Source organism: Pteronotus mesoamericanus, unplaced genomic scaffold, assembly GCF_021234165.1.
Source record: "Pteronotus mesoamericanus isolate MK-2021 breed Mesoamerican mustached bat unplaced genomic scaffold, CSHL_Meso_final contig_94, whole genome shotgun sequence".
Classification (NCBI taxonomy): domain Eukaryota; kingdom Metazoa; phylum Chordata; class Mammalia; order Chiroptera; family Mormoopidae; genus Pteronotus; species Pteronotus mesoamericanus.
In genome coordinates, this window is record NW_026555285.1 from 4299220 (window position 1) to 4307746 (window position 8527).

The following is an 8527-nucleotide window of genomic DNA, read 5'->3' on the forward strand; positions in this document are numbered from 1 at the left end:
CACAAATGGTTCCCTGTAAAGAACCCCCCACACAGACTTAATTAAGACTCACTCCCTGTGAGGTCCAGCCTGGGGTGGTATCTTGAAAGGCACCAGTGGCATATAAAGAGAAATTGAATTGACATCAAAGTGAGAGCAGTGGGTCAGCTTTCTCCCATACAGAAAGGTGGGCCAGGCCGTTGTCCTTTTTTTGAACCCTCTGCCTACAAAGCCACAGAGGCAGATCGGTGCCTTATCTGAGATTCTATCAACTTGGCTAACACTATGCCCTGCCCTGGAGACCCCCCAGATTCCATTCCACCCAACCTACAGGCCCACCCAAGCAGTTAACAGTGACTTTTCCATATGAGTGACAGGTCTTGGCTCATGCTTCACAACTTTCTAAATCCTATCAAACAAGCAATAGCCAGCCTCAGTAGCTCCCACCCCATACCTCTTGCTACGTGGCTGCAGACCTGGCATTAGCAGCAACTAGCCTGGATTCACAGCTTGGCTTTGCCTGGGAATCTCCAGACCAAGTACTAGTAGGAGGCATCTCATATTGCCTTATAGCTCACACAAGGTGGCCCCAGGCTTAACACAGGTCGGGGCTGAGCTTGGCCTGCACCACCTGGGAAAACCCAGAGCCTGCCCATCCAGTGGACAGCTACAGACCATGTCAGAACACCACCACCGTGCTCCCACTCAGCTGATCCTCCATGGAAGGCAGAGGTTGGTGGCCAGAGGTCACAGCCATTGTTGCAGCTGCCTGGCCTGGGGAGATCCCTCACATTGACCTGCCAACAGCAAACAAGGCTCAACTACAAGACGGGGGTATACTCAGCCCACATGAAGGGTGCACTTTGAGTATGCAGCTTGGGTGACTGGGGAAGCTGTGCCACTGGGGCCTACAGGACACCTTTTACATTAGGCCATGCTACCAAGACAGGCAGTCATAGCAGCTCTACATAACATATAGAAACAAACACAGGGAGACAGACAAAATGAGGAGACAAAGAAACATGGCTCAAATGAAAGAGCAGATCAAAACCTCAGAAAAAGAGCTAAACAGAATGGAGATAAGCCCTGTGTATCAGATGCAGAGTTCGAAACACTGTTTATATGGATGCTCAAGGAACTCAGTGAGGACCCCAACAGCGTAAAAAAGATCTGGTCAGAAACAAAGGTTATACTAATTGAAATAAAGAAATAAATTTACAGGGAAACAACAGTAGAGTGGTTGAAGCCAGGAATCAGATCAATGATTTGGAACATAAGGAAGCAAAAACCAACCAATCAGAACAAGATGAAAAAAGAATTCAAAGAAAAGAAGGCTAGTGTAAGTATCCTCTGGGACAACTTCAAGATGTCCAACATTTTCATCATATGGGTCCCAGAAGGAGAAGAGAAATAGTAAGAAATTGGAAATCTTTTTGAAAAAATAATGAAAGAAAACTTCCCTAATTTGGTGAAGGAAATAGACATGCAAGTCCAAGAAGCACAGAGTTCCAGACAAGATGGACGCAAAGAGTCCCACTCCAAGACACATCGTAATTAAAATGTCAAGGGTTAAAGATAAAGAGAGAATCTCAAAAGCAGCAAGAGAAATCAGCTGATTTATCAAAATAGACTTTGCAGGCTCAAGAGATTGGCAAGAAATATTCAAAGTCATGAAAAGCAGGGCCCTACAGCCAAGATTGCTCCACCCAGAAAAGATATCATTTAGAACTGAAGGGCCAATAAAGAGCTTCCCAGACAAGAAAAAGCTAAAGGAATTCATCATCACCAATCCATTCCTATATGAATTATTAAAGGGACTTATTTAAGAAAAAGAAGATCAAAACTATGAACAATAAAATGGCAATAAATACATATCTATCAACAATTGAACCTAAAAAACAAACTAAAAGAACAAGAACAGACAGAATCATGGATATGAAGAATATTTTGATGATTGCCACATGGGAGGGGTTGTGGGAGAATGGGTGAAGATGTGAAGGGATTAAGAAGTACAAATATGTAGTCAGAGAATAACGATGGGGATGTAAAGTACACTATAGGAATTGGAGTAGCCAAAGAACTTATACACATGACCCATGGACATGAACAATGGTGGAAGGATTTCCTGAGGGAGTAGAGGGTGCTGGGTGAAGAGGGACAATGGGGTAAAAAAACAGGACAACTGTAACAGCATAATCAATAATATATAATTCAAGAAATTACTGAGGTTTTCATAATGGTGACAGTAGAACATTAAACCAAGCATCAGACCCTAACTGCATGGCTCACATAGCATAAACCATCACTGCTCATGAGGACAGATCTATATATGTTCTTCTAACTCTGGTGTCCCCATGCCTAGCATGTGCGTCTGGCACTGGGCAATCAGTTGGGTTTGATGCCAAGGGACAGCTAGTTTTGGTATTACACTATTACATTAGTTTCTCCTACTTACTTCCCTGTACACTCCCTTTGTCTTAACTCTTGTTTTTCTCAAATTGCACTCAGGCTTTATTTTCTAGAGAACCCAAGCTATAAGACATGTTACCAGAAGTGTCCTGCAGATACTTAGGAACTCAGGATGCAGTACTGGAAGTGGGTTATTCACTGATCTCAGGGTGATAACGATGCCTGACATGGTAAGTATGCAGTAAGTGCTGGAAACAGCCTAAATGGATCAAAAAACTGGGATACTTTACACAATGGAATACTATGCAGCAGAAAGAAAGAAGGAACTCCTACTCTTTCCAACAGCATGGGTGGAACTGGAGAGTATTATGTTAAGTGAAATAAGCCAGGGAGTGAAATGCAAATACCATATGATCTAACCTACAACTGGAGCCTAATCAACAAAACAAACAAATGAGCGAAATTGAACCAGAGACTTGGAAATAAAGAACACACTGACAGTGACCAGACAGTGACCAGAGGCAGGGTTGTAGGTGGGGGGGGTGGAGGGGGAGAGGGATAACAGGGTAACAAAGGGGAAGAGGCAAGCAAAGGAACAGGAATAGAAGACTCATGGGCATAGACTATGGGGGGGATTGATCATGGGAGTCAAAGGGGTAGGGGTGAGCAGTGGGGAAAAAGGCAGGACAATTGTAACTGAACAATAATAAATTTTTAAAAACTAGCCCTTTACTACACATAGCTTGAGAAGCATTAATCTAGAGTATTTTCCTCTTTGTACTCACCAGGACAAAGACAGAAGAGTTAAAATAGCCCTGAGTCTAGATAAATGTGTACACCTTTTTAATTTTAATTTCTAAATTTAATTTCTGAATCTATCTTGCCATGAAGCAGGAACCAAGAGTTAACCAACCAGCACCACTCAATAGACTGCACTTTGAATAGCACAGTCAAAATGGCCTAGTAAAACAAATGCATGTTGAAGAATGGAAGATAAACTCAAATAATCCAATAGCTTGCCATATCAGTGAAGTTTTTAGGATCCCAATATTCTTGGGAATGCTGGGGATATACCTTTAGTGTAAAGAAGAAGTTGTTGCATCTCTCACCACCTGCCACTAACAGAGAGATTCATCATGTTTTGGACCATTTTTGGATTTTGAGGGCAGCATATACTATCTTTGGGAATATAACTCCAAACCATTTTTCAGGTGATTGAGAAAGCATCCATTTGCAAGTTGATGCCAAAATAAGAGACATCTCTAGGTCAGGTCCAGGCTTCAATGCAAGGTGCGCTGCTACTTGAGCAGTGTAATCTAGCAGATCCAATGGTATGAGAGGTATCTGTGGTGGGTAAGTGATGTATATAGTCTCTGACAAGCCCCAGTAAAAAGTACACAGTGAGATTCTGGAGCAAAGCAATGCCTTCTGCAATAGAGAATATCTCTATTTGAAAAATCAGCTGTTTGTGCTGCTAGGCCCAAGTGGAACTAAGTGCCTGATTATGGAAGACCAGGTACCTAAGCAATCAGAGTAGCCCATCATGAGTTGGTTATTACACACTGGGCTATAAGATCTGGCAGGCACAGCATCAATCTATTGTACAATGGACATGGTACATTCAGGATCAGGCCCATGCAAGGATCAAGAAGGCATGTGTAAGTTAAGTGAACAAATGATCCAAACTTTTATATTTCCAACCTCTCTTGCACTGATATCTCTCCTTGAATTCAGTCTTTTGGACAAAGGAGATCCTCTAGGACCAACTGACGAAGGAACAAAGACCTTTGACCTAGTTTCTATATGGGTTGGTACAAGATGTAGGTGCTATCACAACAGCCAAGTGTTGGAAACAACCTAAGTGCCCATCAGTAAATAAGTGGATCAAAAAATTATGGTACATTTACAAAATGGAATACTGCACAAAAGAAAGAAAGAAGAAGCTCCTGTCCTTTGCAACATCCTGGGTGGATCTGGAGAGCATTATGCTAAGTGAAATAAGCCAGGCAGGAAAAGACAAACACTATATGATTTCACCTATAAATGGAACTTAATCAATAAAACAAACAAGCAAACAAAATATAACCAGAGACATTGAAATAAAGAACAAACTAACAGTAACCAGAGGAGAATGGGGAGGGGAAAACAGGGAAAAAAGGAGAAGGGTCATCAAGGAACATGTATAAAGGTATACAGGACACATGTACAAAGCTGAAGTGCAGAAGGACAGAGAGTGGGAGGTGTGGACAGGTAGGGCAGGGGGCAGTGGTGGTGGAGGGAAATGGATAAAACTGTATTTGAAATATGAAATTTTAAAAAATTAGAAAAACAAGAAGAAATGCAAGGAGCTATCAAAAATGCATTGCTGATACCCCAAAGTATGGTGATAATGGGAAATCTCCCCTTGTACAGACTTGTGAACAGTAAGCTTGATGGTTTATTTCTTAGGAAGAAGTGACCTGAGATATGAATATACATGAACTTCTAGGCAGAGATGAATGGTTTGGCTATTGGTCAGGATCGGGAGAAAAAGATTGGAATACTCAGGACAGTTTGGTCTGGAAAACAGAATGTAGATGGATCTATGGGAGTGAGAATAAAGCATTTATATCTTTGTGTCTTGCGTTAATTCCCTCCAAAGAGCATCTACCAGAGAGGAGGTTCTCAGGTACCAGGTAAATGAGATAACTTGTTTTGTGGTGACAGCTAGCACAAAATCCCATGAATAGAGAAGCCATAGTGGCAGGAAGGAAGGTCTTGCAAGGACCCTGAAATATAGGCTCCTTCTCACCAATTCTGATCTAGCTACATTGATGGTTACTGCCATTGTTTAATACCCAATTTGCCATTTGATAAACCAAAACTGAGCCTTTAATTTGGCACTACTCTTGGAGAAGACCAGTTAGCCACTTGATAGCCGATTGATTATATTGGATACCTTATACCTTAGAGGAGGCAGTGATACATCCTCATCAGAACTGGTACCTAATTTGCTTTTCTTGCCCTAAATGCCTCTGCCAGCACCACTATTCAAAAATTTATAGAAGCCTGGTGCATTGACATGGTTTTTTATCACAACAATAGCTCAGGCCAAAGGATTTATTTTATGGCAAAAGAGGAGAAACATCACATGACCATAGGTCCCTGTGGTCTTACCATGGAACTTATGTGTATTAGTTTCGTCTTCCACATAACAAATTGTTGCAGACTCAGTGCGTGGTTGGACCCTGCCCTCCAAAATACAGTATATGCACTGAACCAAATGCTACTATATGATACTATGTCCTCCAATGACTAGAATATAGGGTGTAAAAAATAAGGAGTGACAGTAAGATTAACCCCTTGTAGTGCATGAATGCTGTTGGTACTTTGCTTAGATCTTTACCTACTGGCACACTCACTCCTGAGCTGCTGTAAATTCTGACTGAGAATTGTCCTCAGCAGAATGGAAGCTGCCTCATCTATGAAGTTTATCCCCACTCCTGACCCCCACCCCCTCACAACTGACGTACCTTGGCCAGTGATTGATTGACACGAGGATATAAAAGGGTTGAGGCAAAAAAGATTATCAATTATGGCCCTGGTACCTTGTTTTATTAACATTCTTGCCTTTTCATAGATTGTAGCTAGACAAAACCTTGAATAGGATTGTGATGAAATGGGCATGTTCCTTATTCCTCAGGGAAGAAGTAAAGGCATGATCTCACAAAAATTGATGTCCCCATTGTATGTATGTAGTATGGGCATGAATATAATGGGAAAGCACAAATGAAAATGAGTAGTGCAAGAGAAGGAGTTTACCAAACACTGCTTAGTACTCAGATACTCTTGGCTTCACTGGCTCCTCAGCCATTAGCCACTTGTTTTGTCCCAGCTGGCCTTTGGTGCACTGTACTTCTGTATCAACAGACTTCACAGGAGCATGACTCAATGGCGGTTCATCTTATATTCAAACAATATCCCTGTCACCTCCTGCCTGTGGAGCTATTCTGTTGGCAATGAGAAATGAAATGATACAGGTCCTATTTGTTCCTACATATGTACAACCCAGAAATGTGGGGGATTTAATGTCCATGAAGAAAAATTTTTATAAGTGGATCTAGCGGATAAATTCTATGTATTCTTCTTCCCAAAAGTTTTTTCTGAAATGAGGATCATTTATATTGCCTTTTAAAAAATGTTCCAATGATGTGTAACAAGGCAGGGGCTGGCAGACCAGGTGGGCAAGGTGGCAGCTGATGGACCAGGATATCCTACATTCCCATGCAGATAAGCTGGGAAGAACAACTGGGGAATGAGACTTACTGTGAAAACCATGGTTCCAGTGATGGAAACTAAAGCCTCAAAACCTCTAGCTGTAAAAACCTGTAGGGGTTGCAGCAGCAGAAGAAACTCCCAATCTCATAGGAGTGTACATTGGAGGGATGCACAGGATACTGGAACATACACAAGCCCACCCACCCAGAAATCAGCACCTGAAAAGGTACAGTCTGCTTGTGGGAAGCAAGGAAAGTGGCTGAAAGTGGGGGAAGAGCCAAGCAAGCATCACTGTTCCCTCTCTGACCCCTCCCCAACACAGAGTGCCACAAGAAAGAGACATGGGTTGCCCCACAATGGTGAATACCTAAAGCTCCCCGCCTTACGATGTAACCGGTGTGGCAACACAAAGAAATATGGCCCAAATGAAAGAACAGATCAAAACTCCAGAAAAAGAATTAAGTGATGAGGAGATAGGCAACACATCCCATGCAGAGTTCAAAACACTGGTAATCAGGATGCTCACAGAAATGATTGAGTATGGTTGCAAAATAGAAGAAGTGAAGGTCATGCAAAGTGAAATAAAGAAAGATATACAGGGAACCAACAGTGAAGGGAAGGAAATTGGGACTCCAATCAATGATTTGGAACAGAAGGAAGAAATAAACACTCAACTGGAATAAAATAAAGAAAAAAATTCAAAAAAAAATGAAAAGAGGCTTAGGAACCTCTGGGACAACTTTAAACGTTTCAACATCCAAATCATAGGGGTTCCAGGAGGAGAATAGGAAGAGCAAGATGCTGAAAACTTATTTGAAAAAATAATGAAAGAAAACTTCACCATTCTGGTGAAAGAACTAGACATGCAAGTCCAGGAAGCTCGGAGAGTCCCAAAGAAGTTGGATCTAAGGAGAAACACACCAAGATATATCATAATTAAATGACCTAAGGTTAAAGATAAGGAGAGAATCTTAAAAGCAGCAAAAGAAAAGGAGAGGGTTACCTGCAAAGGAGTTCCCATAAGACTGGAAGCAACCTAAATGCCCATCAGTAGATGATTGGATCAAAAAATTTGGTACATATATACAATGGAATACTACGCAGCAGAAAGAAAAAAAGAACTACTAAACTTCGTGACAGCATGGATGGAACTGGAGAGCATTATGCTAAGTGAAATAAGCCAGGGAGAAAAAGACAAATACCATATGATCTCACCTATAAGTGGAACCTAACCAACAATACAAAGATGCGAGGAAAATAAGACCAGCAACACTGAAAGGAAAAGAAACCAACAGAGACAAGAGGGAAGGAGGGAGGGGGGTGGGGAAAAGGAAGAGAAGGGGAAAGTCAAGGAACATGTAGCAAGGACTCATGGACAAAACCAAAGGGGAAGAGCTGAGGGAGGGAGGAAGGGAGGGGGCAAGGGAAAGTGGTGGGGGGTAGGCAGAGACAAATGTATTTGAAAAAATAAATTTAAAAAAATAAAAAATAAAGAAAATATAGGAAAAGATAAATACAAAAGATGAAAACATGGAAATCTTGGGGAAGGAACCAGACTGTATAAAAAAGTAAAATGGACATTCTCGAACTTAAAAATACATTATCTGAGAGGCAGATTCCACTGAATGGGGTCAGAGAATACAGGATTAAAGAACTCAAAAGATAGGTCAACAGAAAATAACCAAACTAAAGCACAGAGAGAGAAAAAGAACAGAATTGAGCCTAAGAGAAACATGGAATATAGTTAAAAGGTTAATATTGGATTCCCAGAAGGAGCAGAGAGAATGGAGCAGAAGCAGTATGTGAACACTAAAGAAAATGTATATTCTGTAAGTGTTAGATAAAATGTTCTCGATGTTGTTAATGAGGTCAAATGGATTAT